This window comes from Lepisosteus platostomus, chromosome 12, assembly GCF_059453375.1.
Source record: "Lepisosteus platostomus isolate fLepPlt1 chromosome 12, fLepPlt1.hap1, whole genome shotgun sequence".
NCBI lineage: Eukaryota > Metazoa > Chordata > Actinopteri > Semionotiformes > Lepisosteidae > Lepisosteus > Lepisosteus platostomus.
Genome location: NC_142622.1, coordinates 16961899 through 16975576, shown reverse-complemented (window position 1 = coordinate 16975576; position 13678 = coordinate 16961899).

Here is a 13678-nt window from a genome sequence, read left to right as displayed (position 1 = left end):
GTGTAAGAGCCGGCGTACCAGAGCGGGTGACGTCACCGCCCTGTGATAGCAGGACCACAGCTACTGGGCTGTGGAGAGATCTCTCTTTAGCTCACGGAGCTAGGTCGCTGCAGAGAGACGCGGAAGTCCCGGGTTCGAGCCCCGGACGGTGCAGGGGCCGACCTAATGCGGCAAGGGCGCCCGCCTGAGCCCCCGTTGCGTTACATTGGTGTCAGAAGCGGGGCGGGATAGCCCTTCGCCGGGGACGGCGATTTAAGCGGGGGAGAGTGTAACGCTTACGGCCGACAAGCACTGTGTGTAAGAGCCGGCGTACCAGAGCGGGTGACGTCACTGCCCTTCCCTGTGATAGCAGGACCACAGCTACTGGGCTGTGGAGAGATCTCTCTTTGGCTCACGGGGCTAGGTCGCTGCAGAGAGACGCGGAAGTCCCGGGTTCGAGCCTCCAGTCGGGATGGGGCCGACCAGATGCGGCAAGGGCGCCCGCCTGAGCCCCCGTTGCGTTACACAGCATAATATACTCATAATTATATTTGGACACATTTTGGATAGGGACCATTGATTGTCTCATTTTCTAGGATTAATATTTTTAATCCCACAGAGCAGCAGAATTCTTGAAATCAAAGACTGAGCGCAGAGTTAAAATGCCTTGTAAAATAAGTAGATCAGCACCAATTTGCCCTAATGATCAAGGGCCCCGCTGGAACACAAACAAGAACACAGCAGACACAGAAGGGCCATTAAGGAACAGGACAGAGACCCAGTGCCATGGAGGATTAGTTATTTTATGAAAGAAACCCTGCTAACTTTGACTTTATACGAAAAAAAATCCAGGCCTGCATATATCAATTAAAATAAAAGATTAAAGAAAACTAAATAGTTAAATAACAGTTTACACCAGTGAAGTCTAGGTAACATTTGGAGTATATACACAGGTGTAGTATTGCAGTGGAAATATATATGAAAACCTACATTATGTACTTTAAAAAATGATTTTCTTAAAAGCTTGAATCACATGAAAATCCTTCTTTTGAAGGTTTTACCTTGTCACTGTGAATATTTAGTAAGCACAAGGAACAAAGGCATTATATCTGTAACAGACACAGTTATGTGAGATCAGCATTGGTAAACTGGATTGTATATATCCAAAAAGACAAACTTTTGAAGTTTTGCCTTTACATCTTTCAATTAATACGTTACTTCAAATCTACTATTCCTTGTGAAACAAGAGTCACCAAAACAAATTCTGACTGCCTTTTCCACATGAAAGTCATATACAGCCTTGGATGTCTCCAAAGACAGAGAAGAAGAAAAAAGGAGCTGTTTTACAATCTGTCATTTTCCATTTTAAAAAGAAATAAATAATACCAGGCAGGCAGGAGCTGACTTTCCTTGAAGGAGATACTTTTACTAAATTACTTTGACAGTTGTTTGAATTCAAGGTGCAGAAATTACATTTTATAGAATTGAAAAAAATTACACTTTCAATTTTATTACAAAACAGCCATAAGACACAAATTAAGTTGAGGATATTTATAGCAGGAGTTCAGAATTTATTAATAAGTAAGATTCTGACAGAAATTGGATACCTCAGTTTTCACTGACTGAAACCGACATGCCTTTGGGAGTGCAGTGATCATGTAATCATGTGGACCAACAGAATTATTCTCATTCTCCAGGCCCCCAACTAAAAGTACTTCAGGTCATTCTTATTCTTATGGATATTATTTACATACAGTAAATGAAAAGGAGGACCATCTTTTTTTGATTGAACCTAGTTATTAAATGAGTTGCAGTGGTTGTGATGAGCTCTAATATGCATTACATTATTTTTACAATCTATTTTTCTTTTCCAAAGCAAGCTACTGCTGGCCCAGTGGTATCGGATCTGTGTCAAATCTTAGTGAGGTTAAAGCCAGCTGTGGCCTTCTTCTGATACATGTACATCTCCTTGTGTATTCAGTCTTTTACCTTTCACGTGACAGCTTATGTCAGGAGCGAGTCCTAATAACACATTCACGTTTTTCTACTGAGGTAGAAACTGCACTAGTACTGTACATATCTTACATTTTGTATAAGTCCCTTATACAGATTAACTACTACAGTATGAATTTCCATTGCACATTAGAATATCTGGGTGCCTATATGAGCTCTCCATACTGTCATGTAGAAAAGAAGAATGGCCTTTTCCATTTGAAAAAGTTTCTGTGGCTGTGCACCTAAAAGATTCAGTAGCAGTAAAGCAACATGTAACCTCACCACCAGCTTTCTGATCGTTATGCACAGGAATGCAGGTGATTCGTACCTTGTGGATGTTCTGAGCTGTATCAGATACCTCTATGCAGCTCTATACAGATCTAGATTTAATTGAATAGTTCTTGATAGATTTAGTTTTATTGTAAAGAGATCTAGTTTTAATTTAACAGTATTGGTAAGTTGTAGGCGACTACTATTAGATGAACAGTTCAAGATAGTTCTTGTTGTAGGTAACTAGTTCTAGATAAGGATTGTTGTAGATAAACAGTACTAGATTAATAGATATAGCTATTCATAGGTGAATAGTTCTAGATAGATTTTATTTTTTCCATGGTCCAGTATAGAACATAGTAATGTTATTTAGAAACCATTGAATAATACAGCAAACAAATTGTAGAAACTAAAATTCTTTAGTAAATGTACTGTGGATAAATGTCTATGAGAAACTGTGCGATAAATTGAACTAAATTTAGCACAAGGAAAAGAAACATCTACTGTAAGACATCCTAAACTCCCTCAGTTCCATCTCATATTTTAATAACTCAGCTAAGTATTTAAGCCAGATGCTCCAAAGTTTCCAAATCAAAGGAAACATACACAGCCGACTTACAATTTGTGTGCAAGAGACATTACTAAAACATGATTTTGTTAAAATATACATCTTCTTGTAGGGTCTTTTCAGTTAAATAAGCCATCTCAGAGAATCTGGGATCACTACAAACCCAACTCAGGCTTGACCCTTTAAGTCGTCTTAATAATTTAAAAGGATCCTAATGAAATATTGATGAATTGTTTGTGGAACACACAGTTATATCATAGCACTTACTAAAAGTCTGAAACTCTTTTCATCTCTTTACATCTCTTTTACATCTCCAAATTGACTCTGACATTACTGAAACAAATGCACCAATTTTGTATTTCTTTAGTGTTAGCTCAATGAATTGGTAACATACAGAATAAAGCCTGGGCCACACTACAGTATGATAACTTTTAGTAGGCACCATAAACAACCCTAATGAACTGCTGTATTTGCATGTGGGGGCTGGAGGTGATTTCCAAAAAGGAAAGGTACTTTCACAACTTGTCTGCTATCATCTAGACCCAAGGGTTCCTAGTTCAAAGCCTCAGGAGCCAGAACCCAGCAGGTTGGCTCTGTCACAGCTGTAGGCAGTGGAGAAGGAATACACCTGCCCAGATAAACCTACAGTATATTCACTAGGAATTCAGGAAGCTTCACTGTCAGAAATAGCTTTTTCAGAGATGTTGGAAAAAATTATATTCGATAGCAGAAGATCTCAAACATCTCTCTTTAATAAACCCTTTTCACGTTTTCACTGGCTTTTGTTACTAGGGTAACGGCAAAGTAAAAATTATTCATATTCGTACATTTATCTCCACTTGATGGAAAACAATTGACACTGGCTGAGGGTCAAACATGAAGCTTTCAGCAATGAACCACTGAATTACATACAGAGGACAAGAAAGAGAGACCATGAAAAATATACTTCAAATACGAGCAGACTGTGTTATTTTCTACATAGAAACCAAATACAAAATACATTCCACATACATTCCATTCATGTAGCCAGTTTTTTATGTTTTCATTGCTGCTGTTTTTATAACATGAAATCTAAAAAGTTAACAAACAATTCAGCTTTTTCTGATGTACTTTAATAGAAGAAATATTGTTATTTCTTTCAATAATTTATTAATTTATAATTGTCATTTATTAAAATTCTACACCCAATGAACAATATATGAAACATATGTTACTGTATTGATAGGCTTTGATGTCTTATTACATTAAGGGCCATTATTTTTTTTAATTAAATCTATTAATGATCAATGAATTTATCTTTTAATGAAACAAGTTTAGGGAGAAAATTTCCTTATCAGAGCCACAAATCATTCTGGTTATTGGAGCTTTAAGTGGATCGAACGTCCTACACTAGTGCACTACAGAATAATCCTCCTGCTTTACTGGCCAGTTACATAGCTGGGTGAACTGGAACAGCTGGGGTAAAGTACCTCACCGAACAGACAATAACAGTCTGAAGAACAGACTTGAACCCACAAACTGTGAGACCACAGACTTACCTGACACACTACAGCAAATATTTGGGAATAAAATGCCATCTGTTTTTGTGGGGGATTAGAATATTTTGATCTTTCAGAGGGATTGGGGATGCTATAGATTGAGGAGAAGCTTTTAGAATACTTTGAACTCACATAAAGAAAATGCAAAAACACTGCAAGAAAATAATAAAATACCTACAAAAGGGTTTTTAGTCTAAAAGTAGAGGAATGAGGGTAGAAACAATGTCCCTTTTCCTTCACAGTAGATTGCCGACACAGTCAAAACATGTATATGCAAAATTGCTTCAAATCAATGGGAGTTAAAATTTTCACAGGCTCTGAAAATGAAAATTATGGTCTTCTGTAAATTGCAATGTGAAGGAACTGTGTGGCAAGACCATAATTACTGTTTTTAAATTAAGAACACAGCCTCTTATTTTAAGACATTATGAATCCTGGAGTGCTACAAATAAATACAAAAAACATGGCAACCATTTGAGCTCTTGATAAAAATTAAGCTGGACAAGAAATTCAATAATTATTTGACAGGCTGGCACTTCCTTGACACACTTAAAAATACCCTGGAGAATATTTTCATGCCAAAGAAAATATTTCTCAATGAGGCCCTGCTGTGCTGTTCCCTGGAGTTTGCCAAGGCCAGCAAGTGAAACTCTGACATTGTGTTCATTCAGAAAGGTCACATCATCACTTGTAAGTCCTGTGCAAGTTTTAGCTAATTATACTGTACTGTATATATCAAGGCTAAAACAAAACAAGAAATGAATCATTTGGTGCCTACGGAACAAGGAATGCAGACATAGTTTTCTGGAAGAAAAAATAAGAGAGGCTGAAATGGTCATTAAACTTATTGCAGACGCACACCCTCAAACATCTTTTTGCCAGGTTCTTGCTGTCTGACAGGAGAACAACACGTACTGTAGATAGCAAGAATACTGAATCCTGTCGAATCTGACATAACTTAAACCAGTCAGTAGTTAAAGGAAAAGACTCAATCTGGGGAGAGGCTGGCTCTGTGCATCAGAGACGGAGATGAGAAAGGCTGGCAGATTACAGTGTCAACCTTCAGGAATCTGTCCACCAAACTCCGCCGACTGGAATCTAGGAGCCTAGGCTATCGGGATGTCACTCTATCGGCCACGGAACAGATTCCTACTTCTGGGCTCCTGGAGAAAGGTGGCTGCACGGTCCTGGTAGATAGCCCACTAGAATAGCCCAGCAGGTTGGCCAGGGATGAGCCACCGAGGTCCACAGCTGTGCTTCCCTCGAAAGGCTTCACTGAGTGGAGGGGTCCGACCAGCACGGTGATACCCTCAGAGGGCCTGGGAGCTGGCCGATTTAAGGCGAACCTCCTAAAGGGCAGTCTCCCGAATCCCGAGACCAGGCCTAGCATATGCTGTCAACCCAGTCTCCCAGGAGACATCTCCCCGACGGAAGCGCCTGGGTGGGGCTGGAACCAGATACCTGGACGCCCTTTGGCCTAACCCAGGTCATGCTCGTGACCGTCCTCTGGTCCCCTCCCAGCTTCCGGAGCCTCACGGTGACACAGCCGTGGGAGGAGCTCCTAGTCAGAGCTCGCGCTCGCCGGAGTCCAGGAAAGAAAAGCTCTCCGCTGGGGCGCTGGAAGGCGGCTCGGGAGACTGGAAAGAAAAAGAAAAGACAAACAACCTGGCCAAGGTGCTGCAAGGACGATAGTGAGGAAGAGCCCCGAAGTGCTGGACAGCAAGGCTGCCCTGAAGAAGAGCCAGGAGGGCGGCAGAGAAGAGCGTGGCTGGAGAGAGGGGCCAGCGTTCAGTGGGAACGCTATGGCCGAGGGCTGAAGGCAGCAGGAAGACGGCCCTGGGGTCCTGCAAGGCGAGCGCCACCCCGGGGTGAAGTCAGGAATCTCCAGAAATAATAATATAATTATAATCTTTATTTTATATAGCGCCTTTAAAGGTGGCTTCTCAAAGCGCTTTACAGGATGACAACAACAATAAATAAGAAGAATACACCAGATAAAACACAATTACAATATATAGAGGAGACCGTGGAAGGTGGTACTAAGAAGAGCAGAGGGGTGAAGAATGGAACCAGTTAAGTAAAGGCTTTTCTGAAGAAGAGGGTTTTGAGTCTGGCAGAAGCGCTTGTGAGAATGCTCCGGTTTCCCAGGGCAACCGCGAGCCAAGTGATGCTGCAGGACAGCAGTCAGAACATAAACAATATATTTTTGACATAGAGCTACGTACAAGGAGTGCAGTATTTCTACTAGATTTCTATTTCTATTTACAATTAATGAGTAGTTAATGAGTAGTTCTGAGCAGCAATAATCTGGGCAACCAAATGGAGTACTATAATTATTTTGTATTGATTGTATTGTATTGACTTGTATTTTAATCTACACAGCTCTTCTAACAGATCTTCCAACAGAAAAACAGGTTTGATATTGTAGATATTCATTGCTTTTCCTACCCAGTTTCAAAGTCGATTAACTTATTATGAATAAATAAAATAAACTCACTGTGAGATACTGTACAATTGAATAAATCTTCTCCATCAGCATTCTACATCTCAGGATTCGCTTACCAAAACATGGCAGCTTGATACATTCTAGAGACGAACAGAAATGTGAGATTATGTATGCGGGTGGCACAGTGGCGCAATGGTTAGCATTGCTTTCTTGTAGTCCTGGAGCTGTGGGTTCAGTTCTGGATCTGAGGTGCTATCTGTGTGGAGTTTGTATGTTTTTGCTGGGTGCTCCAGTTTCCTCCCACACTCCAAAAACATACTAGTAGGCATGTATTGTGCGTCCATTCGGGGTGTGTCCTGCCTAGCACCCATTGCTTGCTGGGATTGGCTCGGACTCCCCCGCGCCCCTAAATTGGATGAAGCAGCAGTGTTTCTTTATCAGGGTTTTAAAGCGGTTAACCCTGCTCCTCCCAGCAGGTTTTACAGAGAGCCATTGACTCATCAATTTCCAAAGACCTAGGATAATTTAACTGTAATCAGCTCTTAAGTTACGCTTTTTATCCAGAGTAAATACATAAATAATCAGTCCATCCATTTTCTAGCTGCTCCATATCACCCTGCAACTCACAACTGGTAACCCACTGAAGCTAAGCAGGTGTGAGCCTGGTCAGTACCTGGATGGGAGACCTCCTGGGAAAAACTAAGGTTACTGCTGGAAGAGGTGTTAGTGGGGCCAGCAGGGGGCGCTCACCCTGCGGTCCATGTGGGTCCTAATGCCCCAGTATAGTGATGGGGACACTATACTGTAAACAGGCGTCGTCCTTCGGATGAGACGTAAAACCGAGGTCCTGACTCTCTGTGGTCATTAAAAATCCCATTGGCCCTTACCAATCATGGCCTCCTAATAATCCCCCTCTATGAATTGACTACATTACTCTGCTCTAATCCCCACTGATAGCTGATGTGTGGTGAGCGTTCTGGCGCACTATGGCTGCCGTCGCATCATCCAGGTGGATGCTGCACATTGGTGGTGGTGGAGGGGAGTCCCCATTACATGTAAAGCGCTTTTGAGTGGAACAATTATTATTATTCATCCAATTTTGGCTCACGGGGAGCCAGAGCCAATCCCAGCAAGCAATGGGTGCTAGGCAGGATACACCCTGAAAGGGACGCCAGTCCATTGCTGGCCACACACACATGCCTACTAGTATGTTTTTGGAGAGTGGGAGGAAACTGGAGCACCCAGCAAAAACATACAAACTCCATCTACTGTAGATGGCACCCCAGCTCCAGGACTACAAAGAAGCAAAGGGCCACTGTGCCACCCACATACATAATCACACATTTCTATTCTAATTATACTCTGTAGAAAATACAGATTATACTCTTTATATAGCAGCAGGTGGCTTGGGCTAAACTGAAAAGAAGTTGAATCAGAACCACAAGGGTACTGGTAAGAAACTATATGAGGACACTGAGATAAGGAGACTGGGATGTGCTGGATTGGGGATGGAGTACAGTGTCGTTATGTCAGCAGCTGAGTGCAGTGCCTGCATATACTGAAGCATTCATCCCATACAACACAGCATAAGAGTATGAATGTGTATGAAACTGAAGTGAAACTAAATTAAAACAGAGCTGAACTGTAAAGTCTCCAGGAATAAACACTCCGTCAATATTCTTACATGAAACAAACTACCGGAAGAACAAAGATGTTCTTCGGACTGCCTCAGGCAATGGTGGCCACACAGGGCTCTCCTTCAGCTCATCTTGATGTGTGCCATTGACACAAAGGGGGAAAAATTGAAACATAAAATCTCAATGCAATAAGTTTGACGAGGTAAAAACAGTTTTAAGGTGCAATAAAATTAAAACTTTTTCTGTCCTAAGGGATGGGATTTTAGTTGGATTCAAACTGGATTCAGCATTTTTTATGAACTAAGTCTCAGCTGAAATCTTTATACCCACACCAGTGTGCCAGATTTATTCAAGTTTTAATTAAATATTACTTGGTAGTACAGGTGCAAAAACTAAAAACTAAAAAGCAAATGATCTAGATCTAATTGCTTTATTTAAAAAAATAAACGATAGAAATACTGCTTTACAATAGGCACTGCATAACAGTAGGCTGACATTTCATGCAAAAAAACAAATACTCTGATAGCCTTTTTGTTTTTGTGCCTTAGAATTGTGGCAACAACAAATTTAAAAAAGGAAAAGTTTTTCCCCTCTGAAAATTAATAATTTATATTTTGTCAAAGCCTGTCTTGGTGGGAGCATAACAGGAGAATGCTGTCCTTTTTATTGTTTGGAATACAATCCAAGTCTTCACACCCACATAAACCTCTTTTTGTCAGACACACAAGTTACAATTTAAAAACCTCATTCTACAATCCAGGAAACTGCTGTTGTTTATTAGAGATCCTACATTGGAGACTGAGAATCCCCTTGTTTCCTTGTTGATCTGAGGCGATGATTTTTTATTAACAATCAATGTGATAAAATCCTACAGTATATGAATTGTGGGATGCCACAAACCAAAGAAAACTAATTGTATATCCATTACCTGTTACTGGGAGTAAAAGTTTGTTTTGTTATGTCTTTGATTACATATCAAAGATACAGGACTCGCTACAGGTTTCAGCAGAGAATCTATATTTTGTCCATATATACATATTTAAAAATCAGAAAAACACGTTTTATGTTCAATATGATCAGATAGAAGGATATTGCTACTAGAATTGCATCTAGAATATTGTACCAAAAGACTTTTCTATAATAGATTTTCTATAATAGTTTCATACACTGCCACTAAAAACAGCAGTTTCCCCAAAAGACAGAATTCTGTCAGACGGAAAACATTTCTTTTGTCTGTTTAAGGCAGTGAAATATAATTTAGGATTCCACTGACATACCAGTGGCACAGGGGAAATTTGTTCTGTCTACTTTATGATTAATCATATTGCACACACACACAAGGCAGCAATAACAGTGATTTTTGGCCTTTTTTTGTCATAAAACCATGGCAGTGACAGTTGGGCAAGAAAGTTCAAAAAGGCTCTTCAAAAACAAAGTTTTGTCTCCCTTTGTACCATTCCAATATCAAAAGAAACTGTCGGAAGAAAAACAACTTTGAAATAGCTGAAGTGACAGGGGGAACAACCGTCAATATCAAGATAAAAACATTCTAAAAGATTTAGAGCCTCTGAGTTTTGAACTAATTTTTGGTTCAGGTATGTCAGCTAAGTGTATTGGTCTCGGCACAGAGCAGCAGCTCCTGTAGTGCCAGGGGAGAATGGGGATGGCAGACATACCCACCCACTGCTCACCCACTGGGGTGATTGTGATCTGCCACACTGCCAGGCCCACACAGCCTTCAGGAGACCTGCTGGCAATGAGGCAGGGGATCTCTCAGCAGTGTCTCTGCAAGGCTCCAGGCAACTGGGTCGTCATAGGAGCCAACATTTTGCCAAAGGTAGAAAGCCTTGACTGACTCATCCCATCAGCACCACTTGGGGAATTCCAAGACCAAGCGTCACAGGTGAGGAGGAGTTCTTTAAGGCAGCTGCAGTTTCTCCCCAAAAAGGCTCGTCTTTGAACCTCCACGCAAGTTCTTTATTCATGACGCAACTGTATTATACGTGGTGAATTAGCCTGCAGTGAAACACTTTAATTATCAGAATACTTAGTGTTTCAAATTCATTCAAGAGTTTTTTTTCTCAGATTATATTGGAACTAAGGAAAGTAATATTCACATTGTTCTTACAAATGCTACTTTGATATACAAATCATTGTGTCTTTTGTTAGGATCTCACGTTTTTGTAGCCAGTATCCATAGTGACACAAAGGAAATGTATATACAGAAAAGAGCTTTTAATCAGCAACCGTAACGTTTTTACACAAAACAGATTACAATTTAATACCACCAACTGGAGATGAAAAGAAGGCTTTTAAAGACAGCTTTTTACTGCCTTGAAGTTGATATCTCATTCAGGAAAATCAAAGTTAAAAATAAATTGAACAAGAAGCAATAGAAATCTAGCACATCCAGATTGACAGTTCAATTAAGAGGGTGCATCCTGAATTTCATTCAAATGTACAGTACGAGGAAGAAGTGCACCCTAGCTATCAGAACTTGTTAAATTTATTTTTAACACACTTAATTTTAACACATTATTTTCTGAACCACTTAAAATAAAAACAGCCAAAGCCAGGGATCACTGAATTACGGTATTTAAGACTTTGGAGGTCACGTCTCCATAGTAAAAATGAATTTATTTCTTTGCCTGAGCTTTTATAATTTTATGATGCCTACTGTATCTCCCTTACATAAGTGTTCCCCTTGGATACTGAAGATTGCATTTTGATCCTATAATTACCTATATACAGGTATTTGCGATTTGGCATTTAGTAGAGAGACTCACAAACTCTCAGAAGACAGGGCATTTAAACTCTTCTGTTCTCTATAGTCACTAACTCCCTACAGATAATTATCCTTCCTTTTTCCATATTGAAAGAACAAAGGAATACACATTTTACCACTGTGGTAAAAGTTGAAGGGGGAATTAGCTGCCACCTGGACTTTTTGCAGGGGAGGACATTTTCAGACCCAAAACAAAATCTAGCCAGGCCATAAAAATAGTTTCTTGATCATTGACTCTACTTGCTCTTGGCAGACTGTAGTTAGCATTCAATTCAGTTGCCTGATACTGTTGTTAGATATGTTTTACAGAAGTAGTGAGTGATAAAATATGTGATAAAATACACAAACTAGAACATACAGTAATCTAATTCATCTTTTCTTGAGGCAGTTGGACAATTTAACTCCTCCTCCTACTCCTTTACACCCTTTTCAAACAGCTGAAATTCTTAAGCAATAGATATCTGCTTAGCACATCTCTATTTAAAGGAGATTAAATTATATAAGTTGAGAGCACAAGATTACACGTTCAGAGTAAAACAATAGATTTTTTGGTGAAGTATTTGTGTCAAGCAACGTTTCTTTTTCAGGGTTTTAAAATGGTTGACCGTGCTCCAAGACAGCTCCACCCAGCAGGTTTTACAGAGAGGCATTAGCTCATCAATTTCCAAAGAGCTAGAATAATTTAACTGTAATCAGCTCTTAAGTTTAGCTTTTTAATTAGTCAGCATTTTTCTAAATTAAGCCCTTTTGAGTGCATTCTGGGCAGAAGTCCCTCAAGGGTCAACATTTCTTAAATTGAACAAATGGCTTGCTTAACTGTTTAGTAACTGATAAGTGATCTGAAGTTCACCCTGGACAGGATGCCAGGCAGACAGGTTAGCAGACACATACACATTGACACCAGGACCAATTGTCCCAGAAGCTAATTAACCTACCAGTATATTTTTTGGAGTGTGGGGGGAAACCATGTGAATATGAGTAGAACATACCAATTCCACCCATATACTGGAGCACCCCAGTTCTGGAAATGAATTTGGGGCTCCATCACCTTTATTAGAAAGAAATTAAAGGGGTGTTGGGTTAGCATCTTAAAATAATGAACAATGCAAACCTTGAGGATCTGGCTCCCCCAAGACCCTGTGTTGGATAAAGCAGTTAGAAAATGAGTGGATTGAGTCCCTTTTGTATTTATTTTTTACCACATGCAATCATTCTCTTTACCACCAGGTGATGCTGGAGTTTGGCCTCAGCTCCCCACAAGCCTCTTCTGATTATGCAAAAGCTAAAGGTGCTGTTGTAGCAATTGCAAGTCCCTTCAGTGTTGGACCAGCCACTACAGCTTGGCTCAATGCTGCTGGTACAGTATATCTCAGTCAGCTTCCAGAAGAGCCTTCAGCATGGTCTGACCCACATGGGATTCAGGCTTTCTCAGTTTAATTCTGAGATATAATTCAAGACCTAGCAAACACCTGGCAGATCATGTTGTAGACAAGAGGAGGGTTTAGAATACAGAAGGTAAAACAAGCTAGGAATCCAAAAGACTTAGATGTTTGTTGACGTGTCGTTTACATCTCCTAGAAACCGTGGAAAAGCAATTTAAAACTATATATTCAAAAGTGCAGTATTCAAATCGAGGTGATGCTATGATCATATTGCACTAGTTAGGCCTCATTTAGAATATTGTGTGCAGTTTTGTTCACCAGTTTTTAAAAAAGATATCACTGCTCTATAATCAGTCCAGAAGAGAACTAGATGCATTTTGTGACTTAATGGAATGTCCTATACTGGCAGGATTAAAAAATGAGCAGAGAAGAATGAGACCTGATACAAGTATTCAAAATTCTCAAAGGTCCCGATCCAGTCCATGCAGAGAACTTCTTCAAAGTACACTGTGAAACACAAACCAGAGGATTTAAGTGGAAATGACATTGAAGAGCATCTAAAACTGAAAAGTTTAAATTAAATATAAACTGAAAACTGGAAAACTGAAAAGGCACTTTGTTTTCAAAATGTTGTTGAAGTTGATACTCTTTCTTCAAGAAACAGCTGGATGATATTCTTGGATCAATACGTTTCTTGTGTTCCTAACTACCAATGGACCAGATGAATGGTCTCCTCTTATTTATAACCATTCTTATGTTCTTAACGCTCTGAGGTTCTAAAATTACCTACGTAAACCAACTAAAGGAGGACTTTAGTGGAATGAAAGTAAGAGGAGTTTCTGAATCTCTAGAAATTCAATGAGAAATTCTTAAGCTAAACTACATTGTTACATTTGTACCCACCAAACAAACACAAAATGCTGTGTTTCTTCATCTGTAATTAAAGTTATGAATATTTAAAAATGCAAAGTAGAGTCAATAGTGTTTCCCCCTGTCTGGATCTGTTGATGGGTCTCAGTAGGAGACTGCTGTGCTTCAGTTTCCACAGCATGTCTCCCTTACAGGGAAATTTGTTATC